This window comes from Passer domesticus, chromosome 2 (genome assembly GCF_036417665.1).
Source record: "Passer domesticus isolate bPasDom1 chromosome 2, bPasDom1.hap1, whole genome shotgun sequence".
Classification (NCBI taxonomy): Eukaryota; Metazoa; Chordata; class Aves; order Passeriformes; family Passeridae; genus Passer; species Passer domesticus.
The window spans coordinates 32,513,169-32,540,841 of record NC_087475.1 but is presented as its reverse complement, the minus strand read 5'-3'; the positions used below and the strand labels follow the sequence as shown (position 1 = coordinate 32,540,841).

The following is a 27,673-nucleotide window of genomic DNA, read 5'->3' as shown; positions in this document are numbered from 1 at the left end:
GGGAAGTACAGTTAAAGGCTATGAAACTTCAGAAAAATTCAGGGAGCTTTGGGGCCAGACAAATCACTACCAGCAACTACTCTCACCAGAAGTTTTCCTGCAAACCCTTCTGTGTCTCTGATCACAAAATGAAGGATTGCTGCTTTGCTGCTTCAGCTTATCTGGGAGTCCTTGTCCCAGCCAATGCACTTACATTATTTTTAGCATACACAGTAAAATTCCATTTTGTTTCTGAAACATCCAGTTCTCCCAGACTTCACTACTGTGCTTTTGCTGAGGCCACACTGTTTCACAGGCTTATAACCTCTGCAGTTTAGCAGAGTCAGATTTATCAGATACAATGATGGGTAAAACTGCAGAGTCCAAAAGAAATTATGAAAATCTCAGTTGAAATAAGATACTGCAGTTAACATAGGAATTCTTTTTTCCCAGCTTAAGCAATCCAGATAAGCACCTGAGAATTTAGGCTTTAGAGGCTGTGGAAACCCGGCTTACCACTAAGTCTGACAGTGCATAATCAAACTGAAAGAGGCAGACTTAGATTAGATATTAGAAAGAAATCCTTCACTGCAAGGGTGGTGAGGCACTGGAGCAGATTGTCCAGAGAACTTGTGGTTTCCCATCCCTGGAAGTGTTAAATGCAGGCTGGATGGTGGGTTGAGCAGCCTGGTCTAGTGGAAGGTGTCCCTGTCCATGGCAGGGGGTTCCAACAATGTTATCTTTAAAGTTCCTTCTAAAGAAACCATTCTACAGTTCTATGGTTCTACGGTTCTGTGGTTCTGTGATCATTATGACTCTGGGAGTAACTGAGTTACTGTAAACCTTCTACCTACGTGACACTGCTGCAGAGCTGTACGTGTGTTTTTACACTCGTTGCTTAAAAGCTTAAAATGCATAAAGTTCATTAAAATAGAGAGCAGAAGTGCCTTGCCTTGCATTGCACTGAATGCCTTGCCCTAAGCTGTGGAGCCAACTGGGTTTATGGTGGGTGTTTGAGGCAGGCAGGACCCCCAAACCTACAGCACTGAAAGAAGGACACAGCAAAACACAGTTCCCTGGCTAAGGGCAGGGCCTCAGTGTCTGCAGTGCTGAACAGCCTCACCTCCCAGCCAGGTGCTGCTCTCAGCTAAACAGTGATGGTTGTCAGCTCCTCTGGCTCCTCTGGATCCTGTAGGATCCACTCCTGGAGCGCAGCCCATTGAAGCAGTGGTCTGGATGTAGGGCACCTATGATGTTGTCCTGTTCAGAAACTTTAATAAATCCCAAAAGGCACCTGGGAGTATCTTGAGATGCCTAAACAAAGTTATTAGTCAGATCAATGAGTAAGGATGGCTTGCTGTCTGTACAAGTAACACAAAACAATGGTGTCTATTACCATGCTAAACATTACTGAGGGTTCTTTGTACAAACATCTGAAATGCCCAACAGGAAAACCTGACAAATACAGGTGCACCCACCCAGTTCCAGCTACCTCTGGTCTTGTCCTGGAAAGAGACAAGGAAAATCAGCTTTCTGATGTCAGACACAAGTGATGTTGGAGGAGGAAAATTTTCAGGTGAGTCACTGAGATTCTGTAAAAACTAAGAAAGGGGAAAAAAAAAAAGTAACAGCAAATCCCTGCAAGAATAGGTTTAATGATCTTGTTTCTCAGGCTATTCATAGATGGTCATTAAAACCCCAGCTTGAGGCTCTGTTCCTCAGCCCCCCTCCTGGAGGATCTCCTCAGATTTCTGGGTTTTGTGTAAGGAGTATACTTTTTGGTCGAGGATAGTGCTGACACAGTGGCACCCACCAGCTGTCCAAATTCTTGCACGGACAGCTGGGCAAGCCAAGAGCCCTCAAGCTGTGCAACTTCAGCTGGGGGTCTGGCACAGGTATGCAGAGTAACTAACACTGGTTAGAAAGAGAAAAAGTTATTCTGAATTGGTTTCCTGTTGTTTTTAATCACAAACAGAATTTGCCTTTGTTTTGCTTTACCTGCCTCATACCATTTTAAGGCCTATCCTACTTTAACTATCATGATGGTCCCCTCTGAGGCTCAGCACAGCTCACAGTAAAACTTAACCTTTCAATTTGTCACTGGCAATACAGAAATTAAAATCTCAAACATCCAACTGTGAAGTCACACAAAGGCTGAAGGCTTATGAAGTTGTTGGCAGAACGCTGTGCTGGCAGGATGTGGTGGGTTCACCTTGGCTGACTGCCAGACACCCACCCAGACACTCTCACTCCCTCTCCTCAGCAGAATGGGAGGAGAAAATGAGATGGAAAAGCTCATGGGTTGAGTAAGAAAACCAAAAGCTGTGCAGGGAAGCAAAACGAAAAGAGAAATTTATTCCCTATTTCCCATCAGCAGGTACTTCCTAGGAAGCAGGGCCTCAGTACATACAGCAGTTGCTTGGGAATACAAACATCACAACCATGATGTCTCATTCTTCCCTTTATCACTGAGTACAACATCCTGTAGTATGGGATATTCCTTTGGTCACTTCTCTCTCCCAGCCTCTTGCTCACTCCCAGCCTGGTCTTTTTTGGGGTGAGAGGATGGGCAAGACAGCCTTGACGCTGTGCAGTCACTGCTCAGCAGCAGCCAGAACACTGGTGTCTCCTCAGTACTGTTTTAGCCACAAATGCAGAGCCCAGCACCACAGAGGCTGGTATGAAGAAAGCTAACTGCATCCCAGTCAGACCCTGAAAGAATCTAAATGCCTATATTATGAAAGAAAAAGGGGGAAAAAAATCCAGTCAAACAAACCAAATCCTGCCTCTTCTATAAACAAACCTACTACAGACAACTATAGTTCTACAACTAATACAACTTCATAGGTGGCTACACTTCCAGCACCAAGCAGTTCACTTGCAGCAAAGAAGAACAAGCTCCATAACTTGGACTTATATATCCTCTGCTATGCATGCATGGAAGTTCAAAAAGATATTTTATTTGTCTCTGGGATGATGGTTCTTCTAGGCTTGTGTAATACATTCAAAAAACAGGTGGATTGCTTTCATATAATTTCCTTATGCAACAAGAATTATGAGATGATGATTGCTTCATTTTGCAAAGGATATTCAATTGGAAAAAGGATATGAAAAGGTTTAAACCCTACAGACTGTCTCTGATTCCTTTTTCACTCTGGAACCATGAGTCCCTGCAGAGCTGGATGAGCTTTAAAGGCCATGGGATGCTGGGCATTGGCTCTCAATGAGACCTCAGGAGCACTAACTCTGCTCTGCACGCTCAGATGTGATTTTGAACTGGAAAGACGTAGATGGGACAAAATCCAGCACCTTCCCATGGAAAGAGGGAAAAAGAAAATCTGCTTTTATATATAGTAAGCTTTGGGGAGTTTGATCTTAGTATAACCATAGCAAAGACTGGTTCTAATTTCTAAATAGCAATGTCAGCTAAAGCCAGGTGAAAAAAGGATGAATGGGGTGAGCAAGGCATGGTTTCACCTCAGTTAGCACCATCATGCTGAGCACACAGCACGCCCAGGTCCCACTGCAGCCACCAGAGAGGCACTTCTGAAAGCCATTCAAACATCACGTTGGCTGATTTCCCTTTGGGTTTGCCTGTCACTCTCCATGGATGATGGAAATGCTCCAGCAGGGCAGCAGAGCTGCCCATGGAGTCTGTCTCATGCTGGCACTCTGATTTTATGGCATGCAGAGCTGAAGCCAATCCTCTGAGCATTTTTTCTCTTGGACCTAATTTCATCTTGATGACTAACAAGGGAAAGCATAAGAGTCATAAATTATCAGTACTCTCCTTTGAACTTGGCTAATACTGGGCTCTGTGTGGAACAAAGAAATTACACGTGGATGGGCAGAGGCAAAGCAGTCTCTCAAATTGAGGGCACTGCACTGAGGGCACACTGCATTGCTACAACATGCACACACTGGAAGCTAATAATTAAAATTTGTCCTAATCATGTGTCTTTTGTGGTCCTCTCAAAGCTGAATAAATGTTCATTGACTGCCTGGTAATAGCTGACAAAGTCCTGGATACTGGAACAAAGCACTCAGCACTATTCAGTCATATTCTGGAAAGCCATCTCCTTTTTTTTCCCCCCCAATTATTATTAACACTGCACCATTAAGAATCATGATCATCATTTGCAAACTAAAGAAGTGGTAAATGCCTGGGTGCAAAATTTATTAGTCAAAAGCTATTGCCTGATGTGAGAGAGAGAGTGCTGTAATTCCTAATTTTTCACACAAAACTTCACTTCCAATAGGGAATTGTTGAAAATTGTTGATAAATCATTGCTATGATATATTTAAAGGCTTCTGGTGAACACTGCAAGATATAAATCACAGAAGGTGGCATTTTAAACTAGTAAATAAAAAGTAAATGAAAATATCATCACATAGATTTATAGAGTGCTTGACAACAAGGACCTCTGAGTGGTTTGGGTTTTTGTTTGGTTTTTTTCGTTTGGGGTTTTTTTTTTGTTGTTGTTTTTGTAAGAGCTCTAAATGGGAAACAACAAATACTGGAAGTCCACATTATGATCTTGTATTTCTAAGACAGCACCCTGTCATCAAAACTTGAATTATGACCATCTCCAACTGAGAAGAATGGCAGAATCTGGCCCACATTGTGGATCAACATCCACTCTGCTCAGTTGTAAAAGAATCTGTAGGACAAAGCACAAACTGGTTTGGAGAGATGGGATCAGGCAGACCCAGCCAGAGAGCTTAGAGTCTGTCCTAAGCAAAGGAGAAATCTTACCCTTGTGTGAACAAAAGAAAACCCAAAAGCCAATGAAAACCAAGCTGGGGATATTCTGGCTGCAAAGCACCGGGCTCAAGCTGTAGACACAAACAACAAGAAGCTGCAATTTGCCACTCTCATTGAGTAGTGCCTACATTATTTTTGTGTGTGCAGGGTGAGAATTACCTAACGTGGAATTTCCCCTCCTACCAGTAAAAAGCAAATAGCACTTCATATACACAACTCTCAGAATGAGCTGTGCCTCTTTTGCACGTGCTGCAAACTGTGATGTACCAGCCCGGGGACAAGGTGCCCAAAGGCCACCATCTCCAACCTCCCTTTCCTTTGTGGTGCTGGTGCTAAATGCTGGAGAGGCTCCCCTCTGCAGGCCCTCTCTGACACAGCTCCTCCCAGGGCACGGGACTCTTGGGAGAAGAAAACATAAACCACGTTTTCCTACCATGCCTCCAATGTGTCTGCAGGAGGAGTGCTCACAGTCAGTGTCCTCCATAGCAAGGAGGGCAGAAATTTCTGCTCTCTAGAGAGATGCAGGGCAGCTTTTTTGGATCATGTGCAATATTTACAGTTTCTTACACATCACAGAGTTCTGCTGGGGTTTATCCAAGCTGCAGACATAATTTCATTAACATCTTTTCCATATGGACTATTTAAGATGTTGAGAAACTAATTTGAAAATTAGTTTTTCTACCTTGAAGTTTGTTCTCAGGTTTGGTACTTCCCACATCAGCAAGATGCTTCTCACAAGCAGGACCATCAGTAAGCCTCTTATTGAAGAGGAGTTACCTAGAACAGCTTAGCCTTTTGATTCAATGGTCCCATAAGCATTAAACTAAGCCTAGGTTTTCTGCCCTAAACATTCTTATCTGAGATATATGTGCATCTTGATATGTGCATCCCTTTCCCTCTAGGCTCTAGAACATAATATAGTTCTATATCTAGAACTATATTATGTTCTAGAGCCTAGAGGGAAAGGGAAGGTTTTCCCCACACTGTGGAAGAAGGTGGGTTCCAGGCAAATTTGTTGCACTTGTTAAAGGGTCATACTCACACTTTTTCTACTGCCATGCATTGAATTTAACACCTTTTGTGTTTCAAAATCAAATTCTTCACAAGGAGTGGTGTATATTAGTGTGGATTCCCCTGGATAGGAAAATTAATGAATCCCACATTTTCAGTAAATCAATCCAGATTTTTACTGCACAGTCCTTTAACAGCATCAAGGAAAGATACAAGGCGGTAGAGCTCTGTCCTCAGTTCTGTTTTCTTCATTCGGTTGAAATGATGTTGCCAGCATCTCCCTTTTCTTTAAATAAACACAGATAGGCCTTTTTATTAGCACCAAGTTTCTAGCTGAGGGAAAGGATGGGGGAAGTTAAATTGAGCTTAGAGAATGTTGTTTGCATAATTACTGAGATTATGCAGCTGTTACTATCTGCAGGTGTTAAGTGCTGGGCAAGATTTTTGTGTCACTTTGAAAATTTTAAACAGAAAATTTTTAGTAATAACCCTTTTGAAGTATTTTAAGTGCATTTTGAAGTATTTTAAGTAAGCTCCTGTGTCTGTTTCTTTTGGTCCAGTTATGGATTCACATGTTTGTGTGAAACTGAGTATTACACACCAAAAATACTTTGTGTACTGTGATGCCATGGTCACAGCAGGAGAACAAGAGAGATTAACTTCCTCAGTCTGCCCCTGAACAATGCTTGACCTTTCTCTGCCTCTCCACGTTCTTTGTAAAAGAATCACCTTGAGAAGCTGTGCCTTGTTTGACTTCCTAGCATCGACCACACAAGTTGTGGTCCATCCAAGTCCAGTGGGAGGCTCAGCAGGGCCACCAATTCATGTGTGCATTACAGGTTCGCTATTAGCCTGTGCATTGAAGGAAACAAGCCTAATGTGATCAGAGGCTTTTCCTGTATGTCTATTTTTTTCTTAGCAGCGTCTGAACACTTTGGCCAATTTCCTCTGGACCGAGGCAGTAGCAGTCTCTGCTGTGCTTCAGAGGTATTTCATCAAGAAGGGTGGTAAAAAACAGAGATAAAGTCCTATTAATGAGCTTACAGAGGAATGGCAGGAGAAGTACAGCTGGTTTTTGTTTCACCAGGTAGCTTTGCCTTGATTTTTCTCAGTCTCCTTCACATCTCTAGCTTTTAAAGAAATGTGTGTATTGTGGAAGAAAGTTTCTTTGTGAACCCTGTAATTCACATTTCCAAGCCTCCCTCTCAAAGGCATTTCTCTCATCATTGGTATGTTTTAGCTCTGCTTAGAGCCACCTATTAAAAGATGCTCTCTTGCCTACCCTGTGAGGGCAATCTTTGGGCTTCCCCTTCTGCCTGGTGCTCATAAACCCCTCTTTTAAGTCCAGGTTGGATGTTGATGACTGCTGCCATATGAAGCACACTGCTGTTTCTGCCTTCTGTCTTGCTGAACACCCCTGACCGGGAGTCCTTGCCTCTCCCAGGATTGTTCTCCCTAGGGCTGATCAGAAAACAAACTGTTTTCACAACCAAAATATAACTAAGTGAAGAGATTCTATGGATATTTCCATGGAAATTACCAACTTTCAGACAAAATATGAGCTTTCCTCTGAAAGTTTGGCTGTGAGTATTGCTGTGTTTCACAACAGCACTGATTCAGGAGCCTCATTTTCCTGCTGCTGCTATGGTGTGAGCAGCTAGCTAAGATGATCCATCCCACAAGACAACCCAGCATCCCACATGAAGAAATCCTTGTACCCTGGCTCTGTGCTCATTTTCTATAACCTACCTTTTGACAACAAAAATCTGCATCTTACTGTGAGGAGGTGGCATTTTTCATGAAATAGTGTAATTTAGCAAAGCACAAACTTTCCATCAAGAACAGCTTATATACATATTTTACACAGTTTGCTAGTCCCAAACCCTTTTCCTGGGGTCATCCTCAGGATGCACAGGAGCCTCAGGCATGTGCTGACAGACTGTTTCCAGCTTAACTCACCAACGGAGCCTGCAGCAAGTCAGCCCACCACCACTTGCTTTAATTGAGTTGATATCTACAAAGTGTTTTTTTAAAGATGCAGCAGTGGCCTTTTCATTGTATTTTGATTACACTGGGAGTGGGATTCTTCCACCCAGGTGCCTAAATATGATTTAGGGGTTAGTGCCACTGCCAATCAGGGCCACTTGAGATGTCTTCAGCTGCCAGTCCAGAAAGACCTGGGTTTCCCACTGGTCCCACTACCTGTGTTGAGAGGCCTGAATCAAGCCTGTGGACTGAGCAGAAGATTTGGATACCTGGTTTATGGCTGGGAGTCCATGTGCACACATCTAACTACTGCTGAGCTCCAGAACTGAGGCCCATACTATGTCTTTAGTCTGATGCTATTTAGACCCAACCTGCTCATGTCCATGCTTGCACTGCTCTATTTTGGGTGAGCCAAACTCTTCCTGGTGCTGTCAGAGGAGCACACACTGCACCAGCATGATGTACAGACACTGAGCTTCCCCTCCTCACTGACTCCAGGTCTGCACTGCATTTAATTTACACCTCCGACACTGATAAATTCCTCTCCCAAACAAGGTGCTCTCCAGGGTCTTATCCATTCACTGCAGTGTTATTCAGTCACAGCAAAACCCAAGGAATGGAATATGTCTTCTCTGACTCTGCCAGACAAGCATTTTGCATTTCATGAGGGCCAATTTAGAATGGTTCTTGGCTGAGCCGAGAGTCGGCAAGTGAGGCAATCTGATTTCAGGCAGGGCAAGACTCAGATGAGGAGGGAGTGCCTTATCACTCTACAGCCTTGGCAAAATACTCACCCACTGTCTGAGAAAAGGAGCTTTGAAGTGGTTCCCCCAGGCAGCTCCTTACTCCAGGACACAGCTGGTCCCACAATCCAGACAGGCACATGCAGGAGGGGAGTCACCCTGAACCCCAAAAGCACCCAAGGCATAATCTGCTCCTCCTTCTGCCACATTGCAGAGACCCAGCTCTGGCCTCCTGCCCTGCTTTGGCTTCTTCTTTTCCATCAGTATCGCAGAGGCATCTCCTCCCTGACCCCAGAATGATCTGCCTCCAACATTTTCTGTAACAAACTCTTCCCAATCCTGCTGAAGTTGATGGAAACCCCTCATGAGTTAGAGGGAAGATCAGAGACCACATCAGGAACCCAGCCCCATGAGTGAACGCAGTCATTGTAGGGTTTGGGTACTCAATGACCCTTTTGCTTAAACCAGTTGTTTCTCTACTGAGGCTTCATGAACAATAAAAACAACAGCAACGGTTGAGGCCACGATGGCATGTTTTACATTTCTCATCTTCCACAGAGTCACCTTCACTGCTGTTTCATAATGCTGGAAATTGAGTTTACTGTCAGGACATGCCAAGCAGATGAAGAACTATTTGGAGATGCGGCTGAAGCATCCCCATATGGAGAACTCTTGAACAAACAGGAAATCACTGGTGAGGTTCCTCAAGGAAATCACGTTTGGAGCAATCTCAGCCATAGCTTTCAGTCTGAATACAGACATTTGCTTTCAGACATCACTGACAGCTCAAACTTTTCCATCATGAGCTCTTTAAAGAAATGAAAAATGCCCGGTAAAACAAATGCACAGGACACATGTGGGGCTCACACAGCACAACAGTTCAGTTCTGCTCACCCCCCTCACACGGAGGAGCATTAAATGCCCAGACCCCAGGTGGGGCTGCTTGGAGGGCCAGTACTGTGCAGCCAGTCCAACAAGCAGAGACTCAGAGAGCCTGGGTTGTTTATCCTGTGGAGGAGAGACAGAGAGGGATGCAATTGCTTTCCTAGAAATGCCTGCTGGGGGGCAGAGGAGCTCCTCACCTCAAAAGACAATGCTGGCACAAGTTTAATGGTTATGAATAATTCAGTTTGGAAATTCAGATAAGAGGAGGGATCCATCAGATTTTGTGTAGGACAATAGGGAAAAGAGTCTAAATTTCTTCCTGACTGGAGCCTGCTGTGCTTATGAAAGCACAAGTGTGTCAGTGGGGTGAGCAAACAAGGGAGCTTAGGCTGGCAGGAAAATACAGGATTTTGAAATGGAAAACAAATGAACACATTTCAGGTGGAGAAGCTCTTCTTCCAGGGATTTTGTAGCACCAGGAGTGCTCTGCACACAGGGGCCCTGAGATAAGCAGTGTGTAGCACACAGTTTTGCCCTTTGCTGCTCTGTGCTGCGTGCTCCTATCGGTATCAGCATGCTCCAGGCTAATGATGTCCCAGCAGCAAGATGATTGCTTTTCTCTTGATGCACGCCTTCTCTCCTGTTTTAAAATGCAAAATCACCACTGATGAGATTTACAGCCATACCATTGTGGACACTTCTGATGTCCCACGTTGAAGGTGCCCATTATCCCATTTACAGCCCCATCATCAGGCCAGCAAGATCCCGGCTTCCCTTGTCTCCTGTGTGCAGTGCAGCATTTCTGCTCGTCTGTCACTCGGTGTCTGAGCTTCCTTATGGCTGTATCTGCATATCTCTGCAGTGATACTTTGCCTGCATGCCAGGAACAGCTCTGTCATACCGCATGGAAAACAAAGCCCTCCTAGAGCCTGAAGAGTACTGAAGAGTATCCCTAAAAATCTTTAAAAGAGAATAAGAATGTAAGTTGCTTCTAGTGTAAATTGCCTAGTTTCAAATTGCTCATGGCTAATTTATGTACTGAGGGAATGATAGTTCAGCTCTTCCAATACTGAATATGATTTTTGTGTCTATATAACATCATAAGGACCTACATATTGAATAAATAAAGCGTGGGTAGGGCTAGTCATGATTTAATACCACAAAATTATGTCATGATTAAATCACTAAATTGTTAGTCATGATTAAATCCTACTAAACCCTGCCGTGCAGGAACATTAGTGAGAGCAGCTAAAGCTTTCCTCCTCCACCCTCAGAGGTTCCCATCCACCCCGTGTTGCCCACCTTAAAGCTGTGTGCCAGGTATGGCAGTGCCAGGCCAGGGGGCTGCTGCAGGCACAGCTCTCCTCCAGGGTTACAGCGAATTTCCATCCCATGCCATCTTTATAAAAATAAACTGCTCTCACTCTCATCCCCGAGTGGAAATGTTCCTCTGAGGCAGCGTATTTCATTTTTAAGTAATAGCCTGCGGTGGCTTTTTCCAAAGGCCCTTTACTGCCTGGGAGTGTTTTTATTTGGTGGGTGAACAGTGACATCTGCTGGGAAAAATCCCCGGGAGGTGGACTGTGTTCTCGGGGCGTCCAGCATCCCTGCACACCTCCATCCCCTGTACCTCCCGCATCCCTCCCTCCCCTCCTTCCCTCTGCCAGCTGGGGCAGACAGGGCTTTTCCACTGCCCACAGGGCTCATTAGCTGCACACTGCTCGTTCCAGACAGGAACAATTAAGCCTATACAACAATTGCTTGCCTGACTGTATTAAGGAGCAGTTGATAAAATTAATTAGGATTGAATCTATTTTCTTCTTGCTTTTTCAAGTGCTGGAGGTTGCATGTGTGTGTGGGGCATGGCGCACGGCACACAGTGGCTGAGTGGCAGGAGTGTCTATCCACAAGTCTCTCTGAGCATTGGGGTCCTTCATGTCTCTGCCACCTGTGCTACTCTGACTCCTCCACTGCCTCCCCTTTTATAATATTACTCTATATTTACAACAGGACTTATCTAAAAGTGAAATTGCATGGCAGAATTGCCAGCAAAAACTGACAGCAAGGACTAAGTTACTCCAGGCACTGGCATATCTTTTCAGGCAGAGTGCAGCACATCTCTGACGTCCTGTATAAATGACACAATATTACACTTTGCCTCCCATTTAAAGAAAAACAACCAAAAAAACCAAACCAAAAAAAAACACCCCAAAACAAACAAACAAAAAAAAACCAAAACCACAACCAACAAAAACTCTTTACATTAGGAAAAATACAATCTGCCGCTTTGAGTGAAGCACTGGGCCTGCCATGCAGCAAGCTGTGCACTTTCCCTGCTTCTTTGAGGCATTAGAAATATTCTTCTCAAAAACATTAAGACATTAAAATGCATAAAAACAAGATTCAGAGCCCATACAAGGCCTTCATTAGGTCAGCAGCCCTCTGACTGTATGGTGGTGGTGGTTAGATGAATTTGCAAGAGCTCTGTTTTCTAGTTTCCCCTTTAATTTCCCAAGCCCCCAAGGAGAGAGGTGTGTGGCTACAAGCCCACCCAGAATGATGCTCTGTCTCCATGCTGGTGTCCAGCTCCTTCCCATGCTGCTTGCCATAGGGTGTTGCTTGTGAGGCTCTGGCCTTGTGGAGGATACAGACAATTAAACAGGAGTTTTCTGAGGAAGGTAGCTCTGAGTGACTCTGCCCACTGCAGCCCAAATGCCTTCGGACTGGAAGATATCATCACATAACCTACTTTCTTCCTTTGTTTATCACAACCTGACCTACAGAAAGACACAGAGATGTCTCAAGAAAGGTGAAAAACATCCTCAGAGAAGCTACCGGGAAACATCTGCAGTGAGGAAAACACAACAGGGTGGGGTGAAATGTTCAGAGCCAGGAGGAAACACATGAGAAGCAAGTGGAGAATTTGGGAGACTCTCTCCCCAACTTTGGGAGAGGCAGAGAGATGAAGGGGAGAGACACTGGAGAAGAGAGATTGTGAAGGAAATACTGAAACAGGGGCCAGTCTTAAAGCTCTTTTTCTATTTTCTCAATGTGGCAGGGGGATTTTCACTGAAATTACACATGAAAATATAATTTTTAAACTAGGGAAAAGAATAATAAACACATCTGACTTTCTGTTTGTGATCTGAAGAAGGAAAAAAAATTCAAAAGTAAAATCTTCCAAAAGATTCTTTGGAAAAAGAAACCTTCATTTTCATATTACTGCTCTGTGACTCTTCCCACATAGCTGAGCATTTTCATATGAATCACCAGTTTACTCAGAAGAGTCAACACTCAGCTCACAGCACTGAGAAGGAAAGCTGGGACAGCCAGAGCCACAGCCTTGCTTGATTTAGAGCACAGAGCTGGAGATGACACAGCAGGTGTCAGGAAGCCCTTTCAGACTCATGCTCTGATACAGGGGGAGATCTGATGGGAACCCACAAACAACAGACAACCGAACAAAGCACTTAAGGCAGCACCAGAAAATACATGTTTCTGCACAGGCAGGACTGACTTCTTTTGCTGTGAAGCAATCAACATGCATCTGCTAGGCAAAAGCTGGTGTTTAAAGCAGGCAGAATGATTGCTAAACAAACCTGCACCAAGAAGGAGGCTGAGTAACTGAGCCCCAAAGAGCTGCACATATATGCATGTGTTTGGGTGTGCATTCAAATTTAGCATATTGGCAACAGCACTTCTGCAAAGCAGTCAAAATCTTGAAGTTAGCACCAAAAGAGTGAGGTTCAAAAAATAGGCTGAGGAGTCTTTCTTCTCTTTGTGCCAATACAGTTTATACCTTCTTCATGTTTCCAACCTTTCTCCATCAAGCTAGACAGGGTCAACTCTCCTTCTTACATCAAAACAAGACATGTTCTGTTGTTTCCTTTGATTGTATCAGCTTTATAAAGACTGAAAACTGTAAACTGGTGACCAGAAAGTAAGGAATGGCAGGCCTTTATTCCTTCTTAATGCACAAATAACTTCAGCAAAGGACCAGAGAGACACAAAAGCAATAAACAGCCTCCTCTGCTCAGGGACAAGAGGAAAGCCCAAAGCAACATCATGAGAAAGTGAAGTTGAAGGGTAGAATGCTGCACCTCTGAAACATGGTGTGAAACAGGGATTAAATGTCTCTCCACTCTTTTGTCTTAATTAGCAGCTCCTGCTGAGGACACCCTGGCCAGCCTTTCCAGGCTATGTTGTGAAAGAAAAAACCTCTAAGGATTTATGTGAGGCAGCTGTGCTATCTGCAGAATCCCAATTATCTCTAACTTCCAGTACTGCTTCAGTATGTTTGAAGTCCAGAAAGTAGGACTGGAAGTAAATGTGCTGGGGTTGTAACAGGCTTGCTCTCTACTCAAAATTTCAGAGCTACCCTACTGTTAACATGCACTCAGGAGACTGCCTGGTTGAAAGAAGGCTCAAAACTTGTTTTAAATTTGTGAGACTCCAAGTCTCCTTATCACAGTTCACTGCACTAAGAATACCTTGTCCCTTGAGTATTGTTCCTAATAGTGGCTTAAACAGGAGTCTTTCCGTGACACCTTCGTTGCTCCCAAGGCATTGCATTCTCCCAGATCTCCAAAATAAATAACGCCCAAAAAAGCCTTGAAAGTAGAAAAAAAAATAAAAGCTTCCCAGCAAACCCAGCTATCACTGACATAGCATGGGCATGGTGCTTCTGCAATCTACCTCAGCACTGCCTCTCGGTGTACTGCACTTGGCACTGCAGTCTTTTTAAATACAGGCATGTAATCCTTCCCACAAGGAGAGGTTAGAAAATGAGATTAACTCTTACAGTGACTTACTCCTACTGCAATAACTGCTGTTAGGAATGGTAAGCCTGCCTGAGAGACTGGAAAAAGTGAAACAAGGTAAGTAATGGTAAGGTATGAAGTCAAGCCTGGCTTTTGCACTCATAAGTTCATTTTCTCTCTCTCCTCTCTTCTGCAGCCTCCTTTCATAAGGGAATTGTCTGACTGGGCCAGCTTTCTTACCTTCTTCAAAGTAAATGTATCTGCTTTTGTCACCCAAGATGCTTTTTATTCCCCTTAAACTACAGCAACTTCAAAGACCAAACATTTCTTATAAAAATAACCAACAAAAGACTGACTCCTGTTTTCCTTAGGCCAGGAGGATGGCATGGTTTCACCAGAGGACCAGAAAGAAATAAAAGCATGGAGCAGTCCCCTCTGATCATGTGTCTGCATCGTGTTTCAGCTGCCTGCAAACAGTTCAACTGGTGGGTTCAACTTCCAGCGCTCGTGAGCAGATGGTGCTTAGGTGGAGGAACATTCCTGTTGTAACAGCCTATAGGCTTTTCAACAGCTTTCATGCTGTGTGATGCAGCGTGGCACGGAGCGGCGCGGGGAGAACGACTACCAAGCTAAAGGCAAGAGCATATGTGTAAGTGTGAGTTGTGGCTATCTGTGTGCAGTGAAACAACATGGGCTGTTAGCCTCTCTCTTCCTCCTCTCCCACTCAGGTGTCCGAGCACAGCCACATATGCTGTGTGTTCTCGTGGCTTTTCAGCTCTGGAGGTATCATTACAGAGTCACAGAATAATGAGGCTGGAAGAGACCTCTAAGATCATCGACTCCAACCTATGCCCTAGTGCCTCAACTAGACTATAGCACCAAGTGCCATGTCCAGTCTTTTTTTAAACACATCCAGAGATGCTGATTCTACCACCTCCCTGGGAAGAGAATTCCAGTACTTTATTATTCTTTCAGTGAAATTTTTTTCCTAATATCCAACCTATACCTTCCCTGATGTAGCTTGAGACTGTGTCCTCTGGTTCTGTCAGTTGCTGCCCTGGATATGATTAATACAATACATCAATACATCCTTCTATTATATAGGATATATATATATATATATATATATATATATATATATATATATCCTATAATTAATACAATATATCCTTACCACAGCTGGGAAAGGAGTGAGAAACAAGCAGCAAACATTCCTTAAGAATATTGTTACTTTTTTCACACTCAAGTAATGAAATATAAACTCATAATAACAAGAAATATACATGATAAGAGCTTGCCAGTTTGTTAGTAGTCAGTGATTGCTTCTAAAAAAATCTGAAAAAAATCAAAATGTAGGAAGACTACATTTCAAGTGCACTTTCAATGGGAGAGATGGAAAATTCAGCCTATTCATTATATCATGCTTTTTGGTAGTTGAGCGAATTACTTCACCTTCAGTAAAGCGATTCCTGTTTCTTTGACTGCAGCTGATTCTAGGATAAACTCTTTTAAAAACTGTTAACCATGCACTAACAGTAGAAAAATAAAGCCCATCTTTGAGTAAAATATAACAAAAATATGTCACCTGTCATTCCCTTTTTCACCCTGGAGTTCCATAACAGGAGTTACCTTGACATGTCTATTCCTGTTTGGATATATAATTCATTGCAAGCTCCATGACCTCTTATCAGTTTGCAACTAATGCAACTAATATGTCTCTTTTAATGACAGTGTAGGTGGTTTTACTGTGTCTTTCAAGAAATATTACTTTTATGAATCACAAAGGAAGTTATTGTCTCTTTAAAAACCAAGAAAAACTTTTAAGATGTTTAAAAACTATATTGGCATTACAACACTTAGAGCCTGATCTTTTCTTGAGGAAGTATTTTGAACACCAGACTCCAAGCCAACCAATTAACCTGACACTAGGTTCAGGTATTCCTGCCTGGTCTAAACATTAAAACTTCTTAGCTAACATATTGCACATGCTTTAAAAAGCTATTTTTATCCTTTACTAGATAATCCAGAAGAACAAGTGTACCATTTATGCAGCAAAGAATACTAGGACATTCAGCAGTTATTCATAATTGGCTCCCATGAGCCTCAGTTCTTAAATGTGGAAATTAAGCTAGCCATGGCATAGTTCATGGGTTTGGCTCAAGTGGAAGCATCAGAAGTGTGACTCATAAAAGTACACGTTGCTAACTCCCTCCATGCTCAGAGGATGCGTTAGCACAGGTGTAAAACAGGATATATGTGGGATCACAATGGCAAGGAAGAAGCAGCTGTTCTACCCATGCCTTTTTATCCTCCATTATAATTGCATCAGAGTGATAGCAATATCCTAGGAAGCAGTGCAGCATTTTCAGACCTGAATTAATTTTTCACCTTAAGGCCTAGTCATTCAGCATGGCACCAACTGGAAGGTACTGATGTGTAAAACACAAGAACTGTCTTTGCTATCAATTAAAAGAAGATTAGCAAGGATGTTGCACTTAAGATTCACACTGAAAAGATTTCTCCCTCTTTTGAATTGATCAGTTATTGAAGCTTAAGGAGAACTACTTCAGATTTAGTTTTGCAAGCTCCCAGAATAGTTCTTATTCAAGATGCATGTAACATGTTCTGAAAACTCCTTGGTTTTAATTAAAAGGAGAAATTCCATCAGGACTGTAAAACTAGTCATCCTAAAATAACATCTCTGAAGTTTTGGTTCACTGAACCCAGATGACTCTGTTATATTCCCAAACTTTGTTTCTTCATCCCTTAAAGTAAAATAAATAATTTTTTATATTGTCAAATTATTTGCAAACTGTTAGGTTCTTTTCGGGAAAAGGAATTTTCGCATGTTTCCTGCACAGTGAATTAGAAGGACTCATTGAGCTTTCACAAATGCCATTTTGACATCCTTCAGGAAGAGAAAATACTCAGAGACAAAACACCCCTCAGTCTAGGGGAGGAAACTGGGAAACATCTGCTTGCTGCTGTCCCTGTTTACTTGTACTCACAGCCCCATCACTCCTGAGGGGCCACTGAAAGGCATGTCAGGGCAGCTGACTTAAGGAAGTCTCCAGCACACTTGGGACAAGTGCTGGGGACAGACAACCCAGGGATGAGCCCCTGGGTGGCAGCCCATAAGAAGTTGCATAGCTGGGGCTTCATAATTACTCATTCAAACTATCATGGTATGTCTGTTCTCAAATGACACAAAGTTCCTTGTTAAGCCCTGGCCTCTGATGATCTTCTGCTCTGGATAAGTGGATTTTGCCCTCACCTTTGGGTGACAGCACACTCCTGGAGCAGGTCCCACCGGGCATGGTGAAAGTGCTGACACCAGCTTTGCATTTCTCTGCCCATCACCCCCATCCAGCATGACCTCAGCCCATCCTTTACCTCCACGCTCCTGCAGGATTTTATGTCCCAGCTCAAGGCATGAATCTTACACCTGCAATTTTCTGACATTAAAGTGTTGCTGTGGTAGGTTAGAGAAGAGTCTTCAAATCACTTTTGAAGGTAGGAAGCCCAGAAAGCCTCACTTCATCATCCTTATACAATATCAATGACAGCAATAGCAGCAGCAAGAACAGTCACAGAGGCAGAGGGCAGCACATGATGCCCAGCTGGGCCAGGGGCTGGCTCCAGCCTGCCCTAGAGGCAGCCAGCCTCAAGCCATCTGAACAGGACTGTTTTATACAGCCCTTCATACTGCTGTGGGAGCATCCTGCCCTGGAGTAGCCAGGGCACAATTAATCTCTCAGCAGTCACCCACTGGTTTGCCTGGACTAGTAAAATGGGCTGTGCCCTGACACTGAGGACAAAAGGCAGAACTCAGCTCTCCCCTGTGTGTGGCAAACCCCTCTCCTCCCAAGACTAGGGTCACCATGTTCAGAGTGCTTGGCAGGAAGGATCCTTGGCATATGCTGCCCTCCTCACGGTGCCCAGTATCTGCAGCTGGCAATCAGGACTAAAAAACCCATGGCAGCAGCCAGGATAACCCAGCCAAGCCATGCAGGAAACCAGAGAGCAGCACTCAAGCATGTGCCCCAACACTTGTGAAACACAGACGTAGCTCAGACGTCCAGTTAATGGTCACACCCTGCAGAGCCCCTGATCCAATTCCTGCCAGGGAGCCTCAGACACACTTTTTTGACTTTTTAAGAGTGTACAAATCAAAAGATGTCAGAAAGGCAGGGCTGCCTCTGGACCACTGGCCAGAAGTCTGAGCTTGTGAGCTGGTGGGAAACTAAGCAGATTTTCTCTGGAACTATGCTTTGCAGCAGTTTAATGGTCCGGGAATTTCAAGCATTTGGCATTGCTAAAGTATATATCAAAAATAGCCAGGCATTGCCTATACCTCTCCACAGAATTGTATGTTCCAATGAAGAGAGTGCTCCAGAAGGGAATGCAACAGGAAAGGAAATAATCTGACATCTCTGTGGGAAGAAAAATAGATTTGAATCTGAAGGTCCAGGGAGGTAAGGGAAGCAGCACAGAAAGTTTTCCAGATATCCTGAACTGACCACCTTAAATTGTTAGGACACTGCTCTTCATGTAAAATCTGTCAACCTGTTTCCATACCAGTACCAGTGCAGGAGGCTCAGAGGGAACACCTTGAGCCACCAGCAAAGAAGAAAGGTTGAATGTGCTGCTTGTGAAAAGCACCAGGACTGACAGCTCCAAAAGTGAAAGGGCTTTACCTCTCTTTTCCTCTACCTGGCACTGGTAACACTGGGAGATATGTTGCACAGCCCACCCACCTTCATAAATAAAGAGAACTCTGTGGGAGCCATATACTATGATAAGTCTGGAACCAAATAGCAGTGAGGTTAAGAAAAAGGTCTGGGAAAAAAGCAGTCGCTGCTGGTCTTTGAAGCTGCTCATTCCAACAGGTAAGAATAATGAAGTTAGACACAAATTTTCCAAAAACTGTTACATTCATCCCAAGCCTCTCAAAGGCCAAACTACTTTTAAACATTTCCCTTGAAAATGTTACTCACGTTGACCCAAAGGAGTGCTCAAAAAGCCAAACCAAACACCTATCTACTTAAAAGGAAGCACATGGACCAATGCCATCTGTTGTCCAGTTGCTCCAAGCTCCTCCATCAGTATTTTCATCTAAAAAGCCGAAATGTGATGGGTTTTTTTTTCCACTCTTCAATCTTATGTATGATATCAACCAACAATACACATACGAGTTAGTTTTAAAATAATGTGGTGTATACTTATCCCATTATGATGCCATTATAACTGACACTGAATCATTTTTCTACAAACAGAAAGAAGAAGAAACAGTACAAGAAGAAGCAGAGGTTCAAATAGTCCTTGGTATCCCATGATTTTTAAAAGTCCTGAAGTCTGAGTCACTACTACACCATGGCTTACCAGAGGAGCAAAACTGGAATGTCCAAGAGATGTCTGCTTTATGTGACACACTCTTAAAGTATCTAGCATCATAGAACTTCAGCTAGAGACTGAAAAAAGCTGATGTTTAAATAGAGTTTAAAGGTTTTGTCTGGTCTCAAGAATGAACTCCAGAAGTAACCACCAAGGTCTACATCTTCTGATGGCAGGTTGTGAGCACCAGACACAACCAGCTCCTGGCTAAGGTGGAGCAGAGTAATGTCCTCATGGCCTCAGAGGGCAACTGAATGGTGGCACAAATTCTGTACTGGAGGAATGTGTCTTTACAATGTAGAAAATAGAGCTGCTCCAACAAGAGGTGGTTATTAATTATAGCACTTTAAAAGAGATGCTTCATCTTCAATAAACAAAGCATGTGCATGCAATTACATCATTTAAAATATCAACTACCTGTGCAGTGCAAAAGTATTGCTCTCAATTGCTTTTTTCAAACACAGCTCAGCTCCATGCATGTGGTTTGTCTGCTCTCCAGTGCATGAAACTACTCCCTGAAAACCAAGATAAATATGCACAGGAGACAGGACCAAATTGCCTCAGGTCTTTCAGAGCAAAAGCTCCCAGCAAGCTGTATTGTAAGCAGCTGATATATGTACACAAATATACTGGCATCTCTCCAACACTAAGTGAAACCTCTTAAGAGCTTCCTGGTGAATTTGTAGAGCTCCATGTGGAGCTTTCCCACTCCTCTGTCAGTAACCATGTCTCTAAACCAGAGACAGTGGGAGACAGTAGGAAAGCATTGCTCACCTGTAAAAAGCAGAATATCTTTAAGCTGTGACAAAACATACTACATTTATCGATTACTGGTGTTTCTACTTACCAGAGAGGTGCAGAGAGGCTGAGGCACAAAAGTTCAGTGAGTTACCAGGGCTTACCTACAGCTACAGTTTCTAACTGGTGATGTGGTGAGTGTTCAGAGGTGAGGAACAAACATATTTTACCTGAACCATGGCCCAGTGCCCAAGCTAGCACTCCCACCAGTCCAGTGTGTGTTCCACAGGGACTTGTTGGGCTCAGAGACATGGCTATGAAAACTGGGAGTCACTGCTCCAGTGGAGTGTATGGACCTGGAAGTCATTGTATCAGAAGAACTTAAGTCTAAAGGGATTATTTTGGTTTTAACCCCCCCCCCAATTTATTTACCATATTAAACCCCCACAGATATTTGTAAAAGTTATCATCTGAAGTCAGGTACTTTTTTTTTTCCCACAACTCAAAATCTTCTCTCTTTTGACACTAAAGCAAGGCACAGTGTGTGCTATGCTGTTTTGGATCTACACATGCCTGAAACGTACGCATATTTTGACCAGACACCCCTCAATTAAAAGTATGAATAATAGTCCATTTCTCTCCTGTACTATTTTTGGATTTTCTTCCCTTCCCTTCTATAAAACAACAGGCTGATTGAAAAACAGACTTTTCCCTGGGAAATCAGATTAGAAAATATTTCATCAACTCTGTGCAGTTTAAAATTCCAAAGCAACCTTGGGGCTACCATGCAAAATTTTCTGAATATCTGAGAGCTGGGGCTAATCATAGCCCAAAATTAGGGAAAAGAACAGAAATTAGCAAGCAAAGAGCTGTCTTAGACACCCAAAGGGAAACATCAACTAGACACGGGCTGCTGAATCCTTATCCCAAAAAGTATTTGAACCCCTCAGTCTGAAATATGCAAGTGGCTTTTCTTCTACTTGATTTAATTTTGAGTTTCTGTCTTATTTGCATAACATAAAGGATGAAATCTATGAAATCTTCATTAGAAGAAGGATTCAAAACTGGTTGGTACAGCCCCAGGGTTTGTACTGCAATCCAAAGGCAGAGGTAGACTGACTTCTCTTTGCTCACCTCCCTCACCTGGGAGCGCAACAGAGGCAGTATTTATCCTATGTTAAACTGTTGGTTCTCACCAAAAGAATCAGTAGGCACGAGGATTTTGAATTAAGCAAATGAAGCAGAACACAGATTTGAAAACAAAGAAATGCCCTGACTGCGCATGGGCACAAGAGGGTACTTGGGTAAGTCAATCCTTGTCCATTCACAGCTCCTTTTTTTCCTGTGAGAACTGATGTGGCAGATGTTGGGGAGACCAGAAACTGGAGTGACTTGGTTTGCAGGAATGTCTGCTCTGAGAATCCCCTGGGGCTTGGACAGGGGTGGGAGCCTGATTAGTTCAGAAGGCTCTCCATGCTGTACCTAATCCCAAAGTAGCTCTAGGCAATCCTGGGTTATTATGGGCAGGTACAGACAAACCTGGATTTGTTCTACAGGCCAGAGTGCTGGGACAGGAAGGACAGGAGCATGGCGTGGATGGCAGCTGGCTCAGTCATGCCAGATCACTGCATTAACCCAGCACTGAACCCGAGCTCTGCTCCAAAAATACTTGGCTTTGCTCAGTACTGACCCAGGTTTACAGCTTTCCAGAGCTAAGCCTGTAAATCCATATGGGGAGGGACACTTCATAGATTGGCAAACTCAGGTCTCTGGCAGTTTGGGAATCCTTTTGCTGTCTTCTGTCTTACACTGCAGGTGCCCAAAAAATGAAATAATGCCTCAGTTAGGAAGGTAGCCCCAGAAAATTACTGGCTGAGCAACAACAATACAGCACAACCAAGATTTCACTGGAGGGTTTGTAGGGAACAGAGGTTTTACGGCAAGTCCAAAAGAGCAGCTGTTTTCATCCTGTTACTGCTCAACTGTGGGGCTGCTGAGCTTTTTCTATAACATTATCTGAGCAGGGGCCAGGATATCCAGCAAGATTAATAGAGCTTGTTTCTTGGCTTTTCTGAGCCACGGCTTAATGAAATAAATTGGAATAGATTGAACAGAGCTGGCCAAGTGCCCAACACAAGCCTCGTTGCCACTTGGGGAAGAGTAACAGGCATCAGTATGAGAGGCTACAGGTTTTTGCTGCCAAGGGTTTTATTATATCTCTCCTGATTTACAGGGTCAGGCCTGGGAGGTGCCTTACTCTGCAGCTCCATCTCTTGGCAAATATCAGGTACAAAACAGACTGCACAGGCTCTGTGTACTTCAGGCAGAGATGCATGATAAGTACTTTTCAATGCAAAATACTCCTCATTTTCTTAGCAATAATGGAGGGACATAACTCTCACCTAAAATAGAAGAGGGAATTCTCTCGTGTACTTCCTTCAGTGTTTGTTATGTTGCCCTGGAAACAGTCCCCAAGTCAGAAAATGGCAATTGAGAAAGAAGAAACAGGCATTTGTGGGCAGGTTTTTTAGATTTATTTCTTAAAATACATAATTACATTTTTTGAACCGATACTATTTTATAGTAATGATAAAATATTTATCAATTCCCTAGTAAGCATTTTTATTTAAAAATAAAATTTGTCATCTTCTTTTCTGACCTGGCAATATGCCTCTCTAATGGCTGATGTAATCATGAAATATCCAGTTACACTGTTCTCCTTGTTTGTAGGTCAGTATGTCTCAGGGAGAAAAACAAAAAGCAAACAATTAATTTGCCATTAATTATTACTGTTTGCTGCCCCATGGGCTTCTGCAGCCTGTTTGACTGATGAGCTGATGGGCACCTGTGCTTCTGAGTGAACTTGAGTGATTTATCCTAGTTGATGTAGTGGTTTTGCCATAAGTACAGAATAGACAAGCCAAGCTTTTTTAGACCTGCTAATAAACCATGGTAATGCCTTGATCTGACCTGGATTAAAAGTATCTTAAATATGTACAATACTAAATGTAGAAGATTACTCAAGTTATCTTGTTATGAACTCAGGTTCTGGGAATGAAGAGGAATAAAATGTGCATACAAAACAGTCTTGAACAGCCAACTGCAAAAGATTTTTTGCTGAGAAAGTTTGAAAATGAGCAAATAAATGGGAGAGTGAAGTTGGTGGAAGGCAAAAAAAAAAATTTAAGTAAATCAAGAGAGGAACTTGGGTGAGATACCAGTAAAGCAAGATGCCATCACAGATGAATGCAGCTTCTTCAAACAGAAGATGGTGCTTTTTGAGAGGAAGAATATAAACTACATCATCTGGCTTCTAAATTTAACTGTGAAGAGTAAGAAAAATGCTTGGGTGTCACTGGCATTTTGTCAGAGATGTCTTGTAGTGCTAAAAAGAGGAACAGTTAGGAAGGGAAAAGAATGGAACAGTGAAGCAATACTGAAAATACTTTTTATTACCTAAACTAAGCACATCATGATCAGTTCTGGATACCTTGAGAAAGACAAAAGAGAATGAAATGAGTTTAGAAATGACAATGAAAACAATTAGAGGTATGAAAATATTGTAGATGAATAATAAAATCAAACCTGTTCACTTCAGAGAAGGAAAAAGATAAAGGTGTTCAAAATTAATGAATGGCACCAAAGAAAGAGGGTTCTAGTCATCATTTCCCATCATAAAGGAGCAGAAGGGCATCTGCTGAAAATGAAAGACAAAGGATGAAGAATAATCCTTTCCCACAGCAACTGTCTGATGCTATTCCTCTCCACCAGAGACAACTGAGAGCAGGAGTTAATTTTGTGAATTAAAAAGCAATGGATATTTTCATGGGGAAGGAAAAAAAACAATATGTCAAGTGCTAGAAGTAAAGATGTAATTTTATTTTAATGGAGGCTATCTTCCAGTGTAGGCTGCAGGATATAAAGTGATCTCAGAGGGTGAGCAAGAGCAAAATTTTTCCCCTCCAAGGAAATTCTACTTAACTATGGTGCTCTGGAATTTCTCAGACCTTTCACTGCCAAACCTGGCACTTTCCACTGTCCCAGAGAAGATGCTGCAGCAGATGCAGGAGTGGCTGGTTAAGGAGCAACAGGTCCTGTTCTACTCTACCAGCAAACAGGAAAAATCTGGAAGAGACTAAATGTGGCCACAGGGAGACAAAAAGAGACAGAGCTTGCAGGAGTGCAAAAATTAAAACCAGACCCACAGTTCAGCTCAGTTCCCAAACATCCAGACTTTGAGAGAATAATGCTCCCACTTGGAAACCAGCAGGGGAAAACAGAGACAAGCTCCGGGCAAAATGGTCTTCAGCAGTGTCTTGGTTTAGGGCAAATTTGGGAGATAACTTCCGAATGGGGCCTGTAGAAAGCAAACTTAAGCTGCCCTTTTCCTAGCTGGTTTGGGAGATATAAACATTTTACGAGAGAAGTGGAAAAAACTGTTTATTTAACAAGCAAAGTACTCACAAACATGACAAAAAAAGAGAAAAATATTAAATAATGGAACTTTTCATTGTTCTGGAGAGATGGCCAATTCAGAGAGAGAGTCTTTTTCGTGGGATGTAGCTCAGCTCACCCTGTTTTTCCAGAGCTCGGGTCTTTCTTCCCAGGGTTTGGGCCCGGTGTCCTGGCCGCAGCACAGCCTGGGGGCCCCCGGACCATAGTCCTGGTGTTCCCAGACTGAACAATAGCTGAACAGTTCCAAAAAACTTCTGGCCTCAGCTAACTAGAAAAAAAAACAACTAAGAGCAAAGGAGAGCTCTGTCCCACTGTCTGTGCTGCAGACACCAGAGTCTGTGAGAAGGAAAGCAGGGAGCCAAGTGCAGTTTCTGCAAACAAACTGCGCGCTTCTTCTCCCCGCCTTGCTCTTGGAGCTGCTCTTAAGGGTGCAGAACTTAACATCCAGCATAAACAGAACACACAACTTGGGATACAAGCATTGTAAAGTCACCCTAGGACAAGGAGAGATTAATAAACTGACACAAGCTGCTGTGTCAAGTGAAGACTGGAGAGGGTGTCTATGTTCTAGAGAGGAACAAAGACACCCTGTGTTTTGCTAACTGGTCTCACTTTCACCCCTGGCACTCACACATACTAACTCATACTCAATTAATTGACAGATTTCCTGTGGTTTTGCTATCACTGAAACGCACTGTAAGAACAGATACATTAATTTCATTTTTTTTCTTAGTGACTTGGCTAAAACTAAATTTTTTTTGGGTTTTTTGAAGATATGAAATAGAAATATAGCACCAATTTTGGCATAGCTGCCATATTCCACTTTTTTCAGCTCTGTGTTAAAATTTTCAGTAAGGCCCACTGTGCTGCTCTCAGATATTATGTGAACAAACAGGGATGTTTCACCACTTTTGGAGATTCCAGCCAGAAGTCCCTCTCTCTCCATCTGCTGCCTGTTCAGGAACTCAGGGTGTGCCAAACACCTAGCCTACAAACAAAGATTTGTGAGCAGAAAGAGATGGTGTAACACATACACAATACTCAGTATTTCAGAAATTTGCCACCCTCTTCCTTGTTTCAGCATGTTTTCAGAGATGTTCTGTCTCTTCACAAGCAGAAGAGGTTCTGAAATGCAACTGCTACTACTTTGTGTATGTGGATGGCTGTTTCAAGCATCAGTTCTGCTCCACGGTTTTTATTGTTGTGCTATTTTAACTTCACTTCTCTCACATGATCTTCTAATGCAGCATCCTCCCCAGGTAGCATGCTGAATTATGCAGCCACCCTGCCTGAAGAGGTGAACATAACATAAGCTTTTACACAACTAATGGGTAGCATTTTTCAAAAGTCCAGATGAAAAGATTCCCTTGACACCTCTATTCATGCATTATATGTGTTTCTTTTTGCTTAGTGACTTGAAATTCCATGACATAAAAAATCATTTATTTGCAAGTTGTATTCCTTTCCCTTAAAGAAGGGAATAGAACATTACTTGCTCGAAGTTCTTTCTTCTATAAAGGACAAGCTGCTTTTTTTGAGGGCCGTGCACTTGCTCTGAGATTTTCCCCATTTCTGCACGAGAGTTCATCCTCCACTCTCAGCCAGAGGGGAGAGCCAGGCAGAGCAGCAGGGAAAAACAGCCAAGAACAGCCTGGAAAATTCAGACACCTCTTTCCTTCAGTCCCTTGACAGAAAGAAATATGACTGAGAACACCATCAATCTGATCTGCTCCTTGATTTTTAATTTTTGTATAGAGGGACTGTTCCAGTACACAGATAATGATCAGAAAGATGATGAGGTTTTGCCATAATCAATGTAGCTTTGAACCAGTACTTAGAATGGTTAGCATTTTAATACAGACAGAAATATTTTGCTCTCCAGCATCAGGCCAGAATATTAACCAGTAGAAATACTACTCACAGACCTTTCACAATCAGGTTCTCAGTCTGCATAAGACTTTTCAAGTCAGAGATAGGTACAAGGATTTCACTGAGGGGAAAAAAAAAAGACTTTAAGCAGCTTAGAATGTATAAAAGTTTTTGAACAGATGATGAACATCAATGAGACAGTAAAGATAACCTTGTCTACACAATCATCTAAAGCCCAAACTCCTCCGAAGAGGAGTAAAGCATAAATAGAAAACCAAAAACTTAGTAAATCTGATATCCTCAGCCTCTTCACTGGCATCAGGTGCTCTCATATCACCTGGTTCTGCATCTCTCTCCCTGTAAACTGATAATGTGCTTTCCTGGGTTTACTGAAGCCCAGTTGAGATGGGCAGCTTGAGTTAAAAACTCAACCCAGTGAAGATCAAAGTGGTTGTGGCAGAGAATGAGCATGTGTATGAAACCTGAAACAAAAAACAGAGGAAAGATCCCTTCTGTTGCTGCTCACCCCTAGGCTTGCCCTGCAGGCACTGCACACAAAGACTTGGACCTGGCCTTGGATGTACAGGTCACATAGGGCAGGGAGTGCGGGTGGCGGGGCGGGGGGGGAAAGGGAACAACTTTCCTTCCTACTCAAACCTTTACAGGTAGCAATAACTTCAGCTGGACAACTTTGCTGTTAATCTGTGTTAATTAATACAGCTCAGCAGTTAGGGAACTGTGCATCTTGTGAACCAACACTAGAGTGAAACCTCTCTCATTTGAAGAAAAGTAATTTACTTTGCCAAGCCAACACAATTTGACTTTTCTAAAACAGAAAAATAGGCCAGCTAAGACAGAATGTAAATTTACAGAGTGATTTGGAGAAATTAAAAACTACTTTTGACAATTAGAAGGAAAATAAGAACAGGGAAAATTATAATGTACCAAGCAGAACAGATTGTGAGCCATCCATGCTAATGCAGAATTCTTTCTCATTTGTTTTTCAGGAGTGTCTTCAAAGATATTGAAATGTAGCCTCTACACCTCAGACTAGCAGCAAGAATGACAACAATAATAATAAATCACCG

General features: G+C 42.9%; 1 long non-coding RNA gene across 2 annotated transcripts; it reads left to right on the top strand.

Moving 5' to 3' along the window:
* The first annotated feature begins 747 nt into the window (after positions 1 to 747).
* Positions 748 to 27,673, top strand: LOC135293689 (uncharacterized). 2 transcript variants are annotated; one of them, XR_010355803.1, is made up of 4 exons: positions 748 to 852; positions 1,429 to 1,555; positions 14,501 to 14,614; positions 27,593 to 27,673. It is a non-coding gene; the product is annotated as an uncharacterized LOC135293689 (long non-coding RNA). The 2 variants fall into 2 exon arrangements; XR_010355802.1 differs by lacking the exon at positions 27,593 to 27,673 and adding an exon at positions 19,406 to 19,877 and having other exon boundaries at positions 14,501 to 14,778.